General features: G+C 37.9%; 1 protein-coding gene across 10 annotated transcripts in view; it reads right to left on the bottom strand.

The window, feature by feature from the left end:
* LOC106081450 (uncharacterized) overlaps positions 1–8039 on the bottom strand; it is a 207009-nt gene extending 198970 nt beyond the window's left edge. For 7 of the 10 annotated variants that reach the window (XM_059369462.1, XM_059369468.1, XM_059369469.1 and 4 more), the window contains exons 1-2: positions 7678–8039; positions 6064–6630 (exon numbers count right to left, since the gene is read on the bottom strand). The gene's annotated coding sequence lies outside the window, so the exon portion shown is untranslated. The remainder of the gene's footprint in view (positions 1–6063; positions 6631–7677) is intronic. The other 3 variants (XM_059369463.1, XM_059369465.1, XM_059369464.1) reach the window with 3 other exon arrangements.
* Positions 8040–21219: the final 13180 nt, after the last annotated feature.

Raw genomic sequence — 21219 nt, 5'->3', positions numbered from 1 at the left:
TTATTTTATTATATTTTATTTTATATTATTTTATTTATTTTTTAAAATTTTTTTTATTTAATTTATTTTTCTCCCTGTTCTAACTTTTCCCCCATTTACACTAAAACACAAATGATTGCAAATGTATCACTTAAAATATCTTATGTATTGTTCTATGGCAAATTAATTATTCTTAATAACGTCAAGTTTCCTTTCAACCTGCCCTGCTTTTGGTATTCTTTGAAAAAAGAAATTCAATTAAGGATTGTTGCTTCCCAGTGCTCCTCCCTTGGTGCTTTGTTCATCCCCATTTGCAAGGACTTTTCCCTTCCTGTGGTTAAATTCATGAAACTTCGTGAAAGAAAGCAACAACCAATGAATGAATAAACGAACGCGAGACTACCTTTACCTTGCTTCAGATCATTTCATGCGGTAAGGGTTAGTTGAGCGCCCATTTAATGCAAAACTTAATTTCAAAGGAGCATAAAAAGCACAATACATTTGTATCGAATGCATGCATTCAGGGCAAGGTGTTATGCTAAGCTACCTTTGGAATCTATGAAAAAAATGATTAGTCATTGCATTTTGTGGCAAGGCGAACAATAAATGCTGTGTTGTCTGTTGTGAACGTGGAGTCTTTGGGTCTCCCTGCCATACCATGGCATTGAAAATATCGAATGTCAGTTGTTTTTATGGTAATGCTTCTGTTGCTACCATGTCCCTGGTATTGCCATCCGCCAGCCTGAGGAATTAAGTGGCAAATGGTTTGCCATTGTTTTGGTTTTTTCCTGCTTGGTCCGCAAGGACATTTTATTAATTATCCTTTCTGGTTTGCCTTTTAATTTTGGTGTATTACATGAATTGTTTTCTAATTGCTTCTTAGATTTGATTTTTTAATTGTATTTTTCGGGGTGTATTTTTTTTTGTTGTAAAAAAGAAATTGGGTTGTGTTTAACTAATGCTGCATACTTTAAGGGGTTAGTAAGAAAGGATATTATTTTGTATTTAATCAAATTTTTAGCGAGTGTAAAAATACCATGAGCATTTTCTTCTACAAAGAAGTCATTAAAATCAAGAAGAACCTTAAAAGTTTTAGCTATCAGATAGTTAGGCAAGCCAAAAGTGTTTCACTTTAACCCTTTGGAGATATAGACCAACTGGAAGCCTATGCTCTCAGTTCAATAGATCAAAAGTGACAGAATTATTAAATTTTTTTAATTTTATTTTTTTCAAAATCATTTCTATTTCGATATTCGAAATTTACTATTCGATAACAATTTACATGGGAATTTTTTTTTGAAAATGTTTATTTCTCATGCATGTTTGAATGCCTGCAATAAAACTATTTAGTTACGCACGTGTTCTTCTCAGTTTACTAACTACCCTTTTACATAAGTGTTTTCCATTCTAAGAAGTTTGTTATTCTCCATGACAACCAAACCAGGTCTACGGTCAGTAATTACTGACCAACTGGTTGGCTAAACGATCGTAAAATTTGAAAATTTTATTTGAAATAACTCACACACAGAAACTTACAAACATTCCCATAAAAATGCCTTGTGAATGCCTAGTTCAGAAGGGGGAAATGTTTCGTATATCATTCAATTTATAAATTATGTATGTTTTGAACATAGTTTAAGTAAATATTAAATTTTCTCTAGACTTTCGAGTTTGAGAAATGAAATTCTCAATCTGCCATAATAACCTCAACACCAAGGTATCATTAGCATCAAGCTTTGAGGCCATTTGGTTTGATCTATTTTTCCTCTGACGCTTTGGCATGAAATGTGTTTTCGAACTGTTAAAGATTTGAAAAGTAATTTTTCAACATAATTATATATCTTGTAAATCACTGTAATTAAAATTGAAATTCTTTCCAAACAAATTGTTGGCCAAAATATGAACCTTAAAACAACCACAGACAATGTCTACTAGACATATGGCAAGGTCATTAGGCTACAATTGTAACTTTTAGACTTCAAATGAAAGTAGTTTTTTGTTAAAAAAAATTAAAAAAATATACAAAAATAGAAAATGAAAAATAGTCATTATTTGAAGCCTAATTCATTAACCAATTTCATGGGCAAGAGTGAAAACAAACAAAGCACATAATTATGGAATACAAGTTAAGATCCCAGATTGGTTTTTATGGCAGCTATATCAGGTTCTTACTTAGCACAGTTGTTGGAAGTCATAACAAAAAAATTCCTGCAAAATTACAGCCAAATCGGATAAGAATTGCACCCTCTATTGGCTCAAGAAGTCAAGATCCAAGATCGGTTTATATGGCAGCTATACCAGGTTCTACACCGATTTACGCCATACTTAGCACAGTTATTGGAAGTCAAATATCAAATAACCTCACGCAAAATTTCAGCCAAATCAGATGAGAATTGCGCCCTCTAGCGGCTCAAGAAGTCAAGATCCCAGATCGGTTTACATGACAGCTGTACCAGATTATGAACAAATTTGAATCATACTTAGCATAGTTGTTGGAAGTGCTACAAAAACACCACGTGCAAAATTTCAGCCAAATCGGATTCTCATCCGCCCTCTAGCGGCCCAGGAAGTCAAGATCCAAGATCGGTTAATATGACATCTATACCAGATTATGTACCGATTTTCACCATAATTACCACAGTCATTGGAAGTCATAACAAAACACCTCATGCAAAATTTCAGCTAAATTGGATGAGAATTGCGCGCTCTATTGGCTCAAGAAGTCAAGATCCCAGATCGGTTTGTATGGCAGCTATACCAGGTTATGAACTGATTTGAACCATACTTAGTACAGTTGCTGAAAGTCGCAACAAAACACCTCATGCAAAATTTCAGTCAAATCGGATAAGAATCGCGTCCTCTAGAGGATCAAGACGTCAAGATCCCAGATCGGTTTATATGGCAGCTATATCAGGTTATGAACCGATTTACACCATACTTAGCACAGTTGTTGGAAGTCATCACGAAACACCTCACGCAAAATTTCAGCCAAATCGGATGAGAACTGCGCCCTCTAGCGGCTCAAGAAGTCAAGAACCAAGATCGGTTTATATGGCAGCTATGAACCGATTTGAGACATACTAAGCATAATTGTTGGAAATGATACCAAAACATCACTTGCAAAATGTCAGTCAAATTGGACGAAAAATGCGCCCCAAGAGGCTCAAGAAGTCAAGATCCAAGATCGGTTTATATGGCAGCTATATCAGGTTATGTACCGATTTGCACCATACTTACCACAGTCATTGGAAGTCTTAACAAAACACCTCATGCTAAATTTCAGAATTGCGCTCTCTAGAGGCTCAAAAAGTCAATATCCGTAATCAAGTTTTCTTTGCGTATTATAGATTTTTGCGTTTTGTCACAGAAGAACAGCTAGTCTTTTCCACCACATGTATTTTCCTTGTATTTTCATTGAAAATTTTTTTAAAATTTTGCTGTAGCATTTTAAAACACAAAAATTTTAAAAATGTTATTTTCTTGCAAAATATTTTAAAAAATTTATTTATAAAAAATTTTTGCAAAATGTTTTTGTATAAAATTTTTTTTTTTTGGAAAACTATTTTTACAGAAATTTTTTTTTTGTACAATTTTATTTCTATAAAAAATCATTTTGAAAATTTTATTAGAAAATTATTTTCAAATTTTTAAATAAAAATAAATGTTAAAAAAGCTAAAAAAAACTAATTTTATAAATAAATTTAGATAGAAATAATTTTTTTTTTATTTTAATTTTATTTGTAAAGAAAGTTTTTTTAACATTTCATAGAAATTTTAAAAAAATACTAATTTTTTGTTTTATATAAAATTGTTAAAAAATATTTTTCCATAGTTTTTCAAGAGAAATTAATTAAAGATTTATTTTTAAAAACATTTTTTGAAAATTTTGTTGTTTAAATTTTTTTAAAGTATAATTTAAATGTTTTTTTTTTAAATTTTATGGTTATAGAAAAATTTTCTCTAATTTTGAAAAAAAAAAAATGTAAAAATTTTATTTTTTTTTTTGAAAATTTTGCTTCTATAGAAATTCTTATCCAGCCACCGTGGCGCAGAGGTTAGCATGTCCGCATATGACACCGAAACCCTGGTTTAAAATCCCAGCACGCTGTTCGGACTTGGCAGGCTTAGCATTGAGCTTCAACTTTAATCGGATTGCACTCATTGATATGAGACAAGTCTCCCCTGTTCCTTAATTGAATGTTCATGAGTAAATTTTTCAATTTAGAGGAAAATTTTTAAAATAATTTTTATAGAAAATATGTTAAACAGTTTTATTTTGACTGTTCGCGCTCTTTTATTTTGATCATTAAAATCTTTTTGTGATTCTTCAAACATCCTCTAGCCCGAGATCGTATTCGATGCTTTCTATTCAAACAATGACATAGCAAATAACTAAATTGGGCAAGTGTGTGTCATTATCCAAAACACTTTGATTGCGACTTCTGATACACTATGTATCGTAATCAACACCTTTGTCAAATTTAGTAACGTGCCCTACAAACCCAACCAGTATTTAGTACGGTGTTTTGCAACATGGCTCAATAAGTTCCCTATCTTTCCTTTGCGCAGTAAGAGAAGAGTAAGCCTTACTTTCCGCTATTCTGCTACAAACTAATCATCAATGCTAAGAACAAAAAATTCATCAACATTGCCAAACTTACTTTTAAAAACACTGTGCACTAGACGTTGTCAGAATGTAAACCGGTGTGGACCTCTCATTTGTAAAAACTGTTGTTGATTTATAAACATTTTTGGTTGATCTGATAACATCTTTGTCAACGCCGTGTTTAATTCTTAATTTTAATTTTTTAATTCTATAACATGATGTAACTGTACCCCATAAAAACCGATCTCCCGATTTGACATATTTAGCTCCCCGCAATTGTTATCGAATTTGGATGAAATTTTGTATTTGGTGTTTTGATACAACTTCCAACAACGATGTCAAGTATGGTTTATTATCTGAAAGAACTCTCATTTCAAACGATCTCCCAGTATTTTACTGTCCCTACGAGCCTACAATTTTTGTCTGATTTGGTGCTTTTTTGGATCAACTGTACCCCAATTTCGTATTTAAGATTTGCACCGAACACCCAAAAACCTTTCATCTAAGACCTTATTTCCCCAATGGCCTAAGTATCTGTTTGGAGACATCATATTGGCAGTGAGCCATTTCAGATTCCACATCACCGGGATACCATATTGTCCTGATCAGCCTTTTGGAAGCAGATTCGCATACCACATCGGCCTACATAACCGTTTGGGAGAATAATTTTGGTAATGGGACAGATCTGACATTATTGATCCCGAATATTGATGCTAGATTCGTAATCTACTTTCATATAATTTTCATTTCATACTGTCATTATCGGACTACTCAGTTCCACTACCAAGTACCTTTTGTTTTAATCCCAAATTATCCCTATATGCCTACATGACCATTTGTCCTGATTGGCTTTCTAAATATCAGATTCCTATACTACTCTCAAGAACTTTTCGTTTTAATCCCACATTGTTCTGATCAGCCAACATAACAGTTTTGGAGGGTTTATAACACCGCACCCAGATTCCTGCTCCCGCTGGAATATCTTTATATCCTTTTGAGTTTGTTTTTGTGGATGAAAAGGCTCCCAGACACACGTTTTTCTATTTGAAACCCACATTAACCCTAACCTAGGATATCTGCTTCGGTCTCTAGTCCCAAATAACTTTCATTTGAATCACATATCGTCCCGCTGGGCTTATATTTCCGTTTGAGTGTAGGACAGTTTACCGATTCTTGATCCCGATGGGGCAGCCTCAAATTCTTTATCCCGTATATTTTTTTATTGGTTGAACCCACAGATATTAATCACAGATTTTGAAGTCTATTTCCCAAGGCCTTTTATTTGAGACTCTTTTGTTGTCGTGTTTTTAAACTCGTAGGATGTACCTATTCCCTAAAATATGTTTATGGCTAATAATGATTTCATTCAAAAAAAAAATACTTGGTCTTGCTGTTTATTTGAGTGAAGAAAAATCCATTGCCAATGGGTAATTTAGAAAACAAAATTAGAAGAGAGTAAAAAAATGTTCAATACTAACCTCTTTGATGAAAATAAAAACCTCAGAACACGTGTGTTGTTGTCTGCTATCCAGCAATCCCCAAAAACCCCAAAGGCATAGAACTTATGCTGCTTTTGTTGTTGTTGTTTTTCTTTCTAGTTGTCTTCGTTCGTTGTTGGAGAAAATTCACAATTGAAAGAACAAAGGAGGTTGAAGTAATCCAAATAATCTTAACTCGTTGTACGTTTTGTTATATTTTCTTTCTCAAGTGTTGTTGTTGTTGTGGTTGAGTGTGGTGATTTCTTGTTATTGTTGTAGGGGTTTTTTTTTGTTTAAATTTTCTTGTTAATGAAATGCAAAGTTGTTTTGTTTATGCGTTCGTTTGTCTAATACAATAACAGCAATGATATATGTTTGGATTTTTTGTTGTTGTAAAATGGTTTAATATTTTTGTTTTTTTTATTATTTAAATTCGTTATTTCTTTTATGGCCAGAGTTTCATTTATTTCTGGTTTTGTTGCTTTATTTCACACTTAAAACGGCAGCACAGCCATTACTCACTCACTCACTCAATGCACAGCACAGCACACGCATTAAACCGCTACACTAATAAAAACAACAAGAGGATCATATTAACACATTTTATTAGATGAAATGACAGCAACAACAGCAGCTGCAGCAACAACAAAGACCTGACGATGTAGACAGACGAAGACAAATTGGTAATTTAATAAAGCCGCCGTTATTTGGGCTCCTTTACGCGGTTAAGTAAGACAAAGCAAGACTAAACAAATAAATGACACCAGGCACGCTCCACTGACCCAATAGGGAAATTTCTTAACTAGACACTGAACAGGTTTCCCACTGGCCCTGTAGAGTCCGATAACATTTAAATTCGCACGTTTTCCCCAAAAGTGTTGGTTGGTTTTTTTTTTCTCACGCTCTTTTTTTTGGTCAATGAATTGCAGCCATTAAAACTCTCGCACAAAATCACACACACACATACTCGCACTACCTATAGGCTGACAAAGGCAATCGACTTGGTGAGTTCGTTTTGTTTTTTTTTTTTTGGCGGGGTATTTCGTTTGATATCGGTTACGGGTTTTTGCAGAACTCACATAAAACGCACGTTTCTTGTTAATTTGTAATGTTTTTTTATATTTTTTTGGCAGGAAGGGGGGCAATTCCAGCGTGCCTCGTTGAATTAAATTGGGCGACTGTCTAAAACACAAATTAAAACCAAATGCTGTGTGCTCTTCTATTATTTTTTTCGTTCGTTTCAATTCAATTTCCGCTTCAACGGTTTTTGTTTTGTTTTATATCACTCTTGTTTTTATTATTGCTGCTGTTACTGTTGTTGTTATCGTTGTTGCCGTAATCGCTAAAGAGGCTTCTTTGTTAATGGTTTGGTTGTTGTCATACAACAACATTAAATTGTGTCCTCATAACAATAACAACACAGGAGGCACCATGCCTCAGCTAGATGAACAGCAGCTGCTGCCAAACGCTGGCCTAGCTTTTCAATACACACGACGAAGAAGAAGCCAAGGCAAAAGAAATAGAACTGCCTTAAAACTCTTTAGCCCCACACGTTTCTTGAGGATGATTGCAATTTAAATTTAAATTTGTGTTGTTGTTTTTATTTGTTATCACCTCTTGTTTTTGTTGAAACCAAAAAAAAAAAAACAACAGCAGTTACGTTGTCTTCTTACGTTACCCGGTACGTTGTGTGCCACTAACATACGGACTTGCAAAAAAAAAATACACTACACTCTTTGGTTGTTTTTGTTATTATGCTATTCTTTTTTAAGCTTTTTTGGGACGTATGTTTTTTTTCAAGCTTCTTAGGTTTTTCTTCCTTTTGTTTGATTGTGTGAATGAATGTCTGCTGTTTGGTTACTGCGGCAGCATTGGTGGCGGCAACAACAACACATTACCGACGACAACACAACGTTTGCTCCGCTTACACTTTGATTGCGACGAAGGTATGAACGCGAATGATTGTCGAAACAGACGTTGCGTTGCTTGTATGCGCCTGCTGGCTGGGGCTGTTTTTCTGCCTGAATGTCGTTGTGATGGCGATGACGGTGGCGGCGGCGGCAACAGCCGGCTCACTCTGTTGTTGTCTCTTTGGGTTTTCGTCTCCATTGGCTATTGTTTTGAGTCAAGCTTGCGTTTGTTGGTCGATGGATAAATGAATGAAAGAATGACTGGCTGGATGTATGGTTGAAATGGTCAACAAAACTATGTTTTTTTGTTCGTTTTAGTGGGGAGGAGGGGGAAATTTTGCTAATGTTATTGTCGTTTGATACACAGTGGAATGTGGTGACTAAAAATAGGCATTCGGTCGGGCCGAATCTTAGGAGTCCACAGCCAAAAATTCTACTAAAAATGTAGACAAATGAAGCGCACATGTGAACTTTACGTGCAAAATTTCTGCCAAATCAGCCAATAATATAAGCTTGTTGGAACCACCGAAGGCTAACGGGGAGATCAGGTTATAGATACGCCGAATTGGTCCATACTGGGCATAGTTACAAGAAGTCACGCGAAATTTCAGCTAAATCGAATAAGCATTGCGCCCTCTAGAGGCTTATGAAGTCAAGATCCCAGATTGGTTTATATGGCAGCTATCCCACCGATATGACCCATTTACAATCACAATCGACTTAAACTAATTTTTGTTTACGGGTCAGGATGAAAAAATGCTTTACGCATGTGACGAGTACGTCTCTCGCCCTATGCCGGACTCCCTTATCAACGTTTTTTTTGCTCGTTTTAGTGGGGAGGAGGGGGGAAATTTTGCTAATGTTATTGTCGCTTGATACACAGTGGAATGTGGTGACTAAAAATAGTCATTCGGTCGGGCCGAATCTTAGGAACCCACCACCATAGATTCTATTAAAAATTTACACAAATGAACATTGAAGCGCACATGTGTGTTTTACGTACAAAATTTCTGCCAAATCCGCCAAAAATGTAAGATCATTGGAAGCGCACAAGGCTATTCGGGAGAAGATGAGGTTATAAGTACACCTCATGCGAAATTTGAGCTAAATCGAATAAGCTTTGCTAGAGGCTTAAGAAGTCAAAATCCGAGATGGCAGCTAGTTCACCGATATGGCCGATTTACAATCACAACCGACTTAAACTAATTTTTTTTCGCCGGTCAGGATGGGAAAATTGATTTACGCATGTGACTCCGGATTTCGTTATTAACGGTACCGGCTAAAAACCCACCCTTTGTCACCCCTGGGGATTAATTCCACCTCGGAACCGCTTTCGCATTACTTCGAGGTGGAGCCCATATCTGGTGATTATCCATATCATCGTCATAGTAGCTGTGTCCAGTTCCACCTTTTTCCTACGCAGTACTTGTTCGGTGTATCTCATCACCGCCTCCCACTTCCTCTCGTCTTCCAGCATCCTCTCGGCTATTGTCTCAGGCGAAACGTCAGCAATAGCTGTTTCCAATTCCCTGCGTCTTTCGAACCAGCGCTCGCAGTGTAAGAATGTATGTCTCACATCGTTTGAAAGTTTCCGTCTGGGATTTGTGTTCAAAGTATTCCATCACAACTGGCATTCCAAAGATCCGGTCCAAGAAAGAATCCTGAGAGTTATAGATAAGTACCCTGTTATACAAGTCATATCTCATTATTCTCATCAGATACGCCAGTATATTAAAATCCTCTGTGAGTGCTTGGAGGACGTCATACCTTACGTTCTTCACATCCAGTGTGGCCAAGAGGACAATCGGCCTGTAGTGGTGGTTCCATTGCCTAGCCACCTCTACTTTCTCCACCAAATCTCTGAGAGCTCCGATCGTGGACTTTCCTGCCCGGAAGCCATGTTGTCTCATTGAGAGTCCATCGCCCTCAATGATGGGGACCTGTAGCCGTTGGCCTATAAGTCGCTCCAAAAGCTTGCCGGCCGTATTCACCATACACAATGGTCTGTATGAGGATGGGGATGTTGGATCACCTTCGCCATTGTTTATGAGTACCAGTTTTTGTCTCTTCTATACCTCCGGGAAGATATCTCCCAAAAGACACCGGTTAAACATTTTCAGATGAAACTTCGGTCTGTTTTTAGCTATATGCCTGATGACCTAGACCGGTATTCCGTCAGGGCCAGGGCTTTTCTGCTCTGAAGACTCGTTAGAAACGGGTTAAGTTGTCAGTGGGCTCTTCATAAACTTCATTTTCTCTACGGTAGTGTCGGGGAAAGAGTGTGTGGAATATATTATCCATTATTCTCCCGTCCATCCCCGCTGTTGGGCTCCGTGTGCCGAGTTTTTCCATCACAATTTTGTATACGAGGCTACAAGGATTTCGGTTTATATCTTCACTTAATTCCTCCCTCTTGTTTCTTTCTATTACGGCAGCGACTAACTTTCTTGCCTTTTTGTATAGAGCGTGTTCTGTCTCAGCCGTGTTTCTGAGGCGAGCTCTCGTATATCTACGTCTTAGTTTAATGCAGTTGCTTTGTTGCTCAGCTATAGCATCATTCCACCAGTGTACTGCGGTTCTATTCCCCCCGGCCTATTGAGTCTTGGCGTGGATTTTTTGTTTTGCATCCGTTCTCTATGATTCCGACCGACTTAAACTAATAGGAAGTACAGCGGTCAAAAAAAGTATTCATCATTAGCAAAAAACACTATGGAATATTTAGGGAAGGAAGTTACTACACAAACAATTCGAAATACACTCAAAAGGCATAGTTACAGAGGAAGAACTGCACGTAAGAAGCCCTTTATAAATAAAATAAACCGAGTGAAAAGGCTAAACTTCGCAAAAATGTATGTAAAACAGCCCGAATCATTTTGGAAAACAGTCATTTTTGCAGACGAGAGCAAGTTTAATCTTTTTGGGTGCGATGGAAAGGTCATAGTGTACAGAAAACCAAATACAGAGCTTGAAGAACGAAACACAGTTGCTACTGTAAAACATGGTGGAGATGGTTTAATGGTTTGGGGGTGTATGGCGGCTTCAGGAGCGGGAAATCTTGAAATTATTAATGGAGTAATGGATCATAAGTATTACATTGACATTTTAAAGAGGAATTTAAAAGATATTGCTGTAAAACTTGGGCTTGGTAATAACTTTCAATATTATCAAGATAATGACCCCAAACATTCTGCTTTAAATACCAAGATGTGGATGCTGTATAACTGCCCCAAAGTCATTAAAACTCCTCCTCAAAGTCCCGACTTGAACCCAATTGAACATCTTTGGGAACATCTCGAACGCAAATTGAGAACGCGCAAATTTTCGAGCAAGAGTCAAATGCAACAGGTGATAATGGAGGAATGGACTAATATAGACCAAAATATAACCGCTAAATTAGTCCAATCGATGTCAAACCGTTTAAAAGAAGTTATAAGACGCGGTGGTCGAATAACAAAGTATTAATTTTTTTAAATTATGTTATTTATTGTTTTGTTTTTTTGCAATGATGAATACTTTTTTTGTTTAATTTTTTGTGTTCAGCTGTAAAATGGCCCTTTTTGTTCCAATAAATACTATTTTTTTCTTTAAAAACAATGAAATTGTGTACATATATATCACACAAGCACTACTGCATCATTAGTTTAATATGTTTTTATTCCAATTGTCTTTTGTAGACTTATTAAAAAAAAAACATTGAATGATGAATACTTTTTTTTACCGCTGTAGGTATTGGGTTGCCCAAAAAGAAATTGCGGATTTTTCATATAGTCGGCGTTGACAAATTTTTACACAGCTTGTGACTCTGTAATTGCATTCTTTCTTCTGTCAGTTATCAGCTGTTACTTTTAGCTTGCTTTAGAAAAAAGATGTAAAAAAAGTATATTTGATTAAAGTTCATTCTAAGTTTTATTAAAAATGCATTTACTTTCTTTTAAAAAATCCGCAATTACTTTTTGGGCAACCCAATAAATATACCTATTCAAAATCTTGCTTTACTCTTTCGAAAGTTATTATGCCTTCTTTATACAGACGGACGGAGATGGTTAGATTGGCTCATAATATCGAAGCGATCAAGAATATATATAGTTATGGGGACGCAGTTCAATATTTCGAGGTATTACAAGCAGAATGACTACATTAGTATATCCCCTAACCTATAGCGGTGGGTATCTCCTCTTGCTGCTATAATGACCAATAGTTGAAATGTTTCCAGCGATCTTTATGAAACATTAAATTTTGCCATCATAAAACTTGAAAGACTTCAAAACCAATGTAAGCTATCCGTACTCTCTTTTTATTTGAAGTTTGTCACCGTTACTGTATTGTCAAATCCTCACACACACACATGGTGGTTGGTTTGTTCGGCTGATAGTAGCAACAGAGCAACAGTAACGAAACCAAATAACAACAGCAAAGTCAACTAACAACAAACATAACTATGTTTGTGAGCACTGATTAAAGTAGCCGAAACGAGGGGTGTGACAGACATTGATTGGGACATGGTAGTTCAACTCTAGTCTTGTTGTGTGATCCAAAAATCACCAGGCCAACCTTTAACCGACCCCAAACAACACATAAACACAGCAAAAATTATTGCACGGGTCTACACGAACAGTATGACGATGACTCTCTTTCTCTGCCTCTCTCATTCTTGAATGATTGTGGATGGACATTTGACAGCTGTGATTCTGAATGGCTGTATAGCAGTTCTTTAAAATGAGATTTTTTAGATAAGCCTTTGGTTAAGAATTACTTTATAGTCAGCTGATCATCAACAATTTAACAGAATTGCCAATATTTCTGTCAGCTACGCTTATGTGATGATAAAATAATAACCAAGTGGATGTTCAGGATTAGCAACAGATATTTAAATTGCAAGTGTGCTAAAAGTGCTCAATAAATTGACTTTTTTAATTGATCATCATGTTTCCGTGCTAAAATAAGTTTCCAATAAAATATTTTCTAGAATGTTCATCGGACCGTAGCACAGAGGCTAGCATGTCCGTCTTTGACGCTGAACGCTTGGGTTCGAAACTTGGCGAGAGCATCAGAAAAATTTTCAGTGGTGGTACTATGCAATGTAAAAACTTCTGCTGAAGGAGGTGTTGCGCAGTGTTGCCCCGATGGACAAAACTATTTTTTTTTATTGGGTATCATAATAGACATAGATCTTAAAGAAAACTTAATTGACAGCACATTTGTCAACGTAAGGTGTCAACATCAACATATGGTAAGCACCGTTACTTTTAAATAAGATGCAAAAATTAACCTGACTTTCAAATTTCTAGCAACAACAACAACAGGGTTGCAAGTGTATCGTGAAACCCTTTTCTTTCTGAACTTAAGGGGATTAAGGCTCAATCCATTAACATTTGCCCATTCATAAATCCTTAACCGGTTCATCCCGACATGGTCTACTAGGCTTTCCTTAGGGCTACTTATATAGAATTGCACATCATTCGCATACATGTGGGCCTTACAAATGGGAGTTGGTCTGGCAGACCAAAATTTAACCTTGGGGCACTCCCCGAATAACAGGCAAAGGACTAGAAACAAATGACTTCGAAACCACGGATTGGGTACGATTGGAGGGATATGATAACGATTAAAAGAAAAGACGTGGGCGAGAAACCAAACAGGTGCCGCCAACCAAACTTTGCCGCCAACATATTGTGATCGACTGTATCGAATGCCTTTGAATGGTCGAAGAGAACAAGCAGGTTCAATTTCACTCTTGAGAAACCAAATACCACATCGCTTTGTGCTTTACCCGAGAATACTAAACCTTCACCGTGACAATCCTCAATAGTCAAATCAAAATCATAGAAACTTGGATCTATGGGGTGTGCTGGGATATTTGTAAGGGTAGCATTGAGCTCGTCCAAATCTACGTCAGTGAAGTTATCGGCGGATTTGCGACCGATACCAATGTCGTGAATGGCCTTCCAAATCTTCTTCGAACCAATCGCAGGGATGAAATGTCTGAGGTAATAGTTGATTTTGTCAACTACTACTAGATCACTAGATCTGTTTGAGCGATATTCCTCTCGCAGGTGCGGTGTCCTAAAACGCTTCTATCTATGGTATGCAGTGTTTCGGATCTCAATTGCAACACGAATATCTGCAAAAACCAAGGCTTAGTTTACGAACAGATTCGTCTCATTCTGACCGGGAGCATAAGATCCTGGAGCACGCACACATTTCTAGATAAAAAGTTCATCTGATCGTCAACCGATTCCATATGGTATAGCAAACTCCAATCGATATCAGAAATTAAAGAAGGCAAGGCGTCGTAGTCCAGACTATAGAAATCTCTAAATTAATAAGACTCTTTCCTTCTATGGATCTCAAAGTCGTAGGACAGAAAGATCAAATCATGGTTGGAGACAATGGGCCATAAAAGGAAACATTAGAAATCTCACTGGAAAAAAAAAACAAATCTGGAAGGTTACTAGAACTGGACGAAAAATAAGTCGGCATGGATGTGTTAGACGGTAATAAGCCCAATGAAGACATCTGCTCGGAGAAACTTGTGTCTAAAAGGATGTTGGAATTAAAATCACCTGCTATAATGACGTCCGAGTAGCCAATGGTGAGGTGTTCCACTATTTCCAAGAATGATCAATGCTGTTGGCCCATAGACACAATCAAGCAAAAGCTTCCTTTCTATAGCAGATATTTAGATGAACATATATTCAATGCTATCATTAGCTTCTGATATGGCACACATGCGAGTCCGTAAACCGCTACGGACATAAATCGCTGTGCCGCCTCCTCTGCATAGTCTATCAGCCCTAAATACCGCATACCCCTTAAGTTTAATGAAAGAATCAAAAGTTGTCTCCTTCAGCCACATCTCTGATACACAGATAGCATCCAAACCTGAATTCTCAAAAAATAAATCGAAGTTCATCAATCTTATTATTCAAGCTCTAGGCGTTAATGTGACAAATCCTTAAGTTCCAATGCTGCGTCTTCGAAGGAATTTCTTTCATAGTAGGTACCAGTAAAATGTTTAACTTTTGGGTTGTTTTGTTTAGACTCACTTTAACTGTAGGTTATTTTAGTTAGCAGACTGCACTCATTGATATGTGAAAAGTATGCACCTTTTCCTTAATGGAATATTCGTAGGCCAAATACATGACCTAGACAACGTATTAGGTCACTATCCTATCACTCTACGATTCTCCGCTGGCAATGGTAAGTTGAAACTGGGTAATAGTTGAAATATTACGAACGGAAATGGATAATGTATTTCTAAAAATTAATCTGGACACTCCGAGGTGTATGACGTTCGGATGCACTGTTTGGTGTGGTTTGTACGCTGGTGGAATCATTGGACCGTATTTTTTCAAAGATGCTGTTGGACGCAACGTTACAGTGAATGAACACATTTCGAACCGAACACTGATTTTGGTAATAAAATTCAATGATTTGCAAGCGTTGCTCGTTAGTAAGTCTATTCATGATGAAATGTCAAAGCATACTGAGCATCTTTCTCTTTGACACCATGTCTGAAATCCCACGTGATCTGTCAAATACTAATGCATGAAAATCCTAACCTCAAAAAAATCACCCTTTACTATCCGCACCGTATTACATTAGAATCGTAGGTTTTTGCGCAAACGTCCGTCTCACTGCAAAGCCTAAAGCAATCTTGTCTTGTTCTGGTTTTCTAGCCAGGACTCGAACCCAGGCTTTAGGGTCATGCTAACCACTGCGTTTCGATGGCCTTCTATCATGGCGATTAGGAAATGTAATTATTCATCCACAAACTATTAGCTTGACGAAACTTCTAGGTTAGGTAAGGTTGAAAAGAGGGTGCAGATATTAATCCGGCCCATGCCACTATGGACATACACCTAAGCCAGTAATCGGCTTGTTGTGCGCTCTAAAAACTAGAAAGTAAACTCTAAAAAGAAAATTTTAAGTTAGGAATGCCGCGCTACTTACAAAATCCTTAATTGTTTTCAAAAGCCCACTCCCCTAAGTTGGTTCATGTCTGGTATTGTGTCTCCATCTAAGAGTGGGTATCTGTTAGACGCGAAAACCGGGCAATGACAAATGCTCCAACGTCTCATCATCTTCCACGCATGCCCTACACATGCTATCACTTGACGCACCGATTTTACATAAGTGAGCTCGTAGTCCTATGTGTCCCGTTATGATACCAATAGCTAGTATACTGACCGCCTTCTTACATCCTTTAAGTAAAAGCCTCGTCTTCTCACGATCTGGAACCCCCAAAGGATTTTCGCGTGCGTATTCGTCGCCCACTCCCTTAACTCGGACAGCATCGACCCTAAAAGCTTCGGGTTAAACAAGTTCATTGACGGCAGTCCTCTCGCCTTCACCGCCAAATCGTCTGCCCTCTCATTTCCCCTTACTCCGTTATGGCCCAGAACACAAACGCTGCGGATTTTGCCATCCTCAGAGAAGACGTTAATCTCCTACACTGCAAGACTGTTCGTGACCATACCGTCCTGGTTGTTATTGCCCTTATGGCAATTTTGCTGTCGGTAAAGATGTTCACACTCGACGTCCTCGCATTAGCACCACACCACTTAACGCATTCCGTGATCGCCCGGATCTCCGCCTGCAGGACCGTATTATGATCAGGCAGTCTAAAACAGATCTCAGTCCCTGGGTTCGTAATGTAAACCCCCAGGCCCACTCTGTCCTCTAGCTATGATCCATCAGTGTAACACGATTTTCCTGATGGCTATACTAGGGTTCCGTCAATCCAAGACTGTGCCGATGGCAGCAGTGCCTCGCACTCGACTTCAAGGTTCATCTCAGGTATCCGATCGGAAACCTCTTGTATTCTTTTCAGGTTACCTATCATCGCCTCGATTATACCGCGATGGTATGAGCTGCTCCCATCCTCAATCTATTCTCCCATTGCCTTTTGGAGCTTACGATTTAATAAGTGCTTCCATTTAAGATAAGTGCTTCCATTTTATAACCGTGTCCAAGCGGAGTGCCGCAGTACGACACCTCTTTGAGGAGAAACTTCTAATTTCTGTAAGGAACAAATCGTGTAGACATCATAAAGACCTGTAAATACTCAAAAATTTATGCAATTTAATTTAATTGTTACTGGAAGACATTCACGTATTTTATTTGGCAGCGGAAGAGAGATGAAGAGTGGGTGAGAGCGAGCAAAATTTGGAGAGTTTAGTAATTGAGAGCTTGCAAATTTCTAAAGGGTGATTTTTTTGAGGTTAGGATTTTCATGCATTAGTATTTGACAGATCACGTGGGATTTCAGACATGGTGTCAAAGAGAAAGATGCTCAGTATGCTTTGACATTTCATCATGAATAGACTTACTAACGAGCAACGCTTGCAAATCATTGAATTTTATTACCAAAATCAGTGTTCGGTTCGAAATGTGTTCATTCACCGTAACGTTGCGTCCAACAGCATCTTTGAAAAAATACGGTCCAATGATTCCACCAGCGTACAAACCACACCAAACAGTGCATTTTTCGGGATGCATGGGCAGTTCTTGAACGGCTTCTGGTTGCTCTTCACTCCAAATGCGGCAATTTTGCTTATTTACGTAGCCATTCAACCAGAAATGAGCCTCATCGCTGAACAAAATTTGTCGATTCACTGAAAATGATTTCAATGAAAATGATTCACTGAAAATGATTTGCAAGCGTTGCTCGTTAGTAAGTCTATTCATGATGAAATGTCAAAGCATACTGAGCATCTTTCTCTTTGACACCATGTCTGAAATCCCACGTGATCTGTCAAATACTAATGCATGAAAATCCTAACCTCAAAAAAATCACCCTTTACTAGAGTTTTTTCGGGAGTTGAAATTTGCAACATCAAACAGCTGTTTTATGAAAACCAGCTGTTAATTCAAATTAAGAGCAAAAGAGAGTAAAGTCTGTGCTTACTCTCCAGCAAATTTTGACAGGAAAAATACGCTTATAACCTAATAACAAAAGAATCCCAGTGTAATTTACGAGTCTTTTTTTAGTTATTACCATTCCGTTTATAACATTCTAGGTCGACTAAATCTAAATTAAGACCTAGAATAATTTATTCCCCATTATCTTGAATGAATCGTCTTGTTGAATGACAATTTGCCTTATTCTCATGACCTTAAATATTTCAAAAAACTTTAAATGCAAATATATCCACAACATTTTAGATATGCCCCCTCTGGGCAAGTACGCAGTTATCCCATATCCGATTAGCACGGCCACTTAGCAAATGGTTAGAGGTAAAGAAATCTGTTTAATTAGTTGCAGCTAAAGTCAAGCGTTTGGTTCATAAATCAATCTTCAATCACACGACAGAAAACCTTCCCGGATTCTGGCATAAGAATGTTGTGAGGCCGCCACTCAGCTCTAAAATAAAAGATAAACAGCGAATGCTTGTTAGACACACTACACACACGAACACTCAGACCCAGAACACTTGAAGTATTCGCAAAATCCATTAATGACAAATCATCCTAAATTAATTTGTTGTGTGTTGTACGGGGCTGTTGGATTTTTTTGCTCAACAAAATATTTAACAAATGATAGCAAAAAGTCAACAACCTGTACACAAGACCAGCGAGATAAGGCAGGCAGTAGGCAAACAGTCACACACAAACACACACACATCTGTACAATCATCCACACACTTTAATGCGCCAATGCTAAGGATGAGATCGGTAACACCGCATCGAAAGGGGGAGAGAGCATGAGAAAACGCACAAAATGCCCAATGAACTCCATGGTAATCGCATTATACATAAATGATAGAGCCAGAGACCCTGCTGGTTGGCTAGGCTTTAATGCTATCGAGATTGTCGGTCGACCAAGCAACCAAAAAGCCAAGGAATAATAAAATATGAAATTATAATCAAGAGGGTAATTATAGTTAGTTATACCCCAAAGATGATGGCCATAGATGGTTAAATTATGGGTGACAATGAATCCATAATAGCTGTCAATAGATGTCGTTAAAAACAACTCCAATAAGCAGGATAAAGTAAATCTTGAATCTTTTTTTTTTTTGGATGACCAAGTCAAAGATGAGTTTTAATGAACTCTAACGGTGGTTAGTGGAGCCCCCTAACATCAGTAGCAGCTGGTGGCTAGGCATAAGACTCCCATCATCATCATCATCATGAACGTCAACTCTGCTGCCTTTTTGGTTGTATGATTTGGTCAAAAATCGTCCATCTTAGGCTGGAGCTTACACCGTTATTAGCATTACTACATAAATAAATGGTAGTTGAATTTTTTCCTGCTCCCACTCTTTTTGCACTTGCCTAAAAGTTGACTTGACCGTTTCTTTTTCCTCATTTCCCATTTACTGACCATAATAAATGATTGTACAAAAGTTAATACTGGGGATTTTTTTTTTACTTTTATTTAACGTATTTTGCCAAAACTTTGTCCAGCCTTAGCCTGCAGTTATAGCCACCAGATGGTGTTAACTACAATGATAAAGAAAAAAAGAAAAAACAAAATAAACATACCCTGGAAAGTGAGGAAGCTTACTTGGGGGTCTCTATGTCCAGTAAAAGTCGTTTCCAATCAAATATTGCAAAAAAAAAAAAAACAATGAATGGCACCGCCAGCAACGACAGGCAAACAGCTCATGAAGACTTCAGCGATTTGTCAGGTGCTTGTAATAACTCGCGGGATAACAGAAAAATAACACTGGAAAATAAGAGTCATTCATAAATATTTATGTGCCGATAATAGTGTTCGATGACAGTGGTGAGAATTTGTAAAAGACAGCTGAAGGTTGATTATAAGAAGTGACGGGCACACTATTATGAGATATCGTCGACTATTGTTTTGCTAATAGTAATCACATGTTTTTGCACAAGTACCCAACACTGTTTCAGAGATGGGTCCAGAGCTAGAGTCCAACGGCCTTCTTAGGTTCCGCAAAAATCGCTCTACGGGAGACCTAATGGTATTTCTGTCGGAACGTTGGAGTCGCTCCGTCCACCAGTTTGGTGAGAGTAAGGTCGTGACTCTGGATATCTCCAAGGCATATGATAGAGTCTGACACGGTGCACTTTTATCAAGCTAGTCGCTTTTGGAGTCGATAATAACTTCGTTCGATTTATTTCGTGCTTTCTCAGAGATCGCACTATACGAGTTGTTGTAGATGAGTTCTCATCCGATGAGTAAACATTGACCGCAGGTGGGCCACAAGGCTCTGTTCTCTCCCCTTCCCTTTTCCTTATTTTCATTGGTGATCTATTGGGTCAGACCGCGACTCCAGTCTACACATTTGCCGATGGCAGTAGTCTGTGTCATTCATATTCATTTGACCATAGGCCCAGTCCTCAAGAAATCGGGGACAGAAGGCGCATTATGGATGAGATGCTCTCCCAGGATTTATTGACCATTTCTGTAAAATGAAAAGAGTAGACTTTAACACACAGAAGACGTAGTGCTGTTTCTTATCTCATAAACAATTCACTGACCCACTACAATCGGCCATATCTATCAACATTGTATAGACAATGAGGTGTTAGATTTTCTGGGCATGAAGATACAGTGTGATGTCCGTTGGTCTAATCACGTATTCGAAGCATTCAAGTTTTTTGGGCTTTCTTAAGCGGCGCAAGAAGAATTTCGCCTCTTCTGATTTTCTTAATATCTATACTACCAAAGGAGTCCTAGAAACTGCTTGAACGGGTTTTGTGGAGGGCGATGGTGTTGACTCGGGACAGCAGGGTATCCAACTCTTTTGCATCTCTTGAACATCATCGGAATGTGGTTAGCGTTGTACTGCTCTATCGTAATTTTCATGGCGTGTGCCGGGGATATCCGTCTTCTTATTCCTGACGTTAGAATGTTCAGCAGGAATACAAGACTTGTCAGGAACTCACACCCGTCATTTTTCGACCGAACCATTTGTATGTGGAATTTACTTCCAACTAATGTCGTTCCCACCAATATTGACATTCAGAAATTTAAAAGGAATATTAAGAAACGCTACTCCCTTTTCTCCCCTTCAATCCATAACTTTCCTTATCGCCAACGCTATACACTGAATTTATAGCGGACATCCGCTAAGTGTTGGTTACGAGAAAAACGTAGGATAATGACGAAAACGCTGCAGTCATCGCGGCAAGAGACACGGAAGAGTAAGGAACTGGCTGGATTTTCACGGCTTGCAACTTGCGATGCAGAAGACGGTAGGACTACGCGTACCGAGCATGTACATAGACGACATACTGGTGAGAACCAGGAGATCGGTCAAATATATAG

This window comes from Stomoxys calcitrans, chromosome 5 (genome assembly GCF_963082655.1).
Source record: "Stomoxys calcitrans chromosome 5, idStoCalc2.1, whole genome shotgun sequence".
Lineage (NCBI taxonomy): Eukaryota > Metazoa > Arthropoda > Insecta > Diptera > Muscidae > Stomoxys > Stomoxys calcitrans.
The sequence above is the reverse complement of the archived record's forward strand: the minus strand, read 5'-3'. Positions and strand labels throughout refer to the sequence as shown.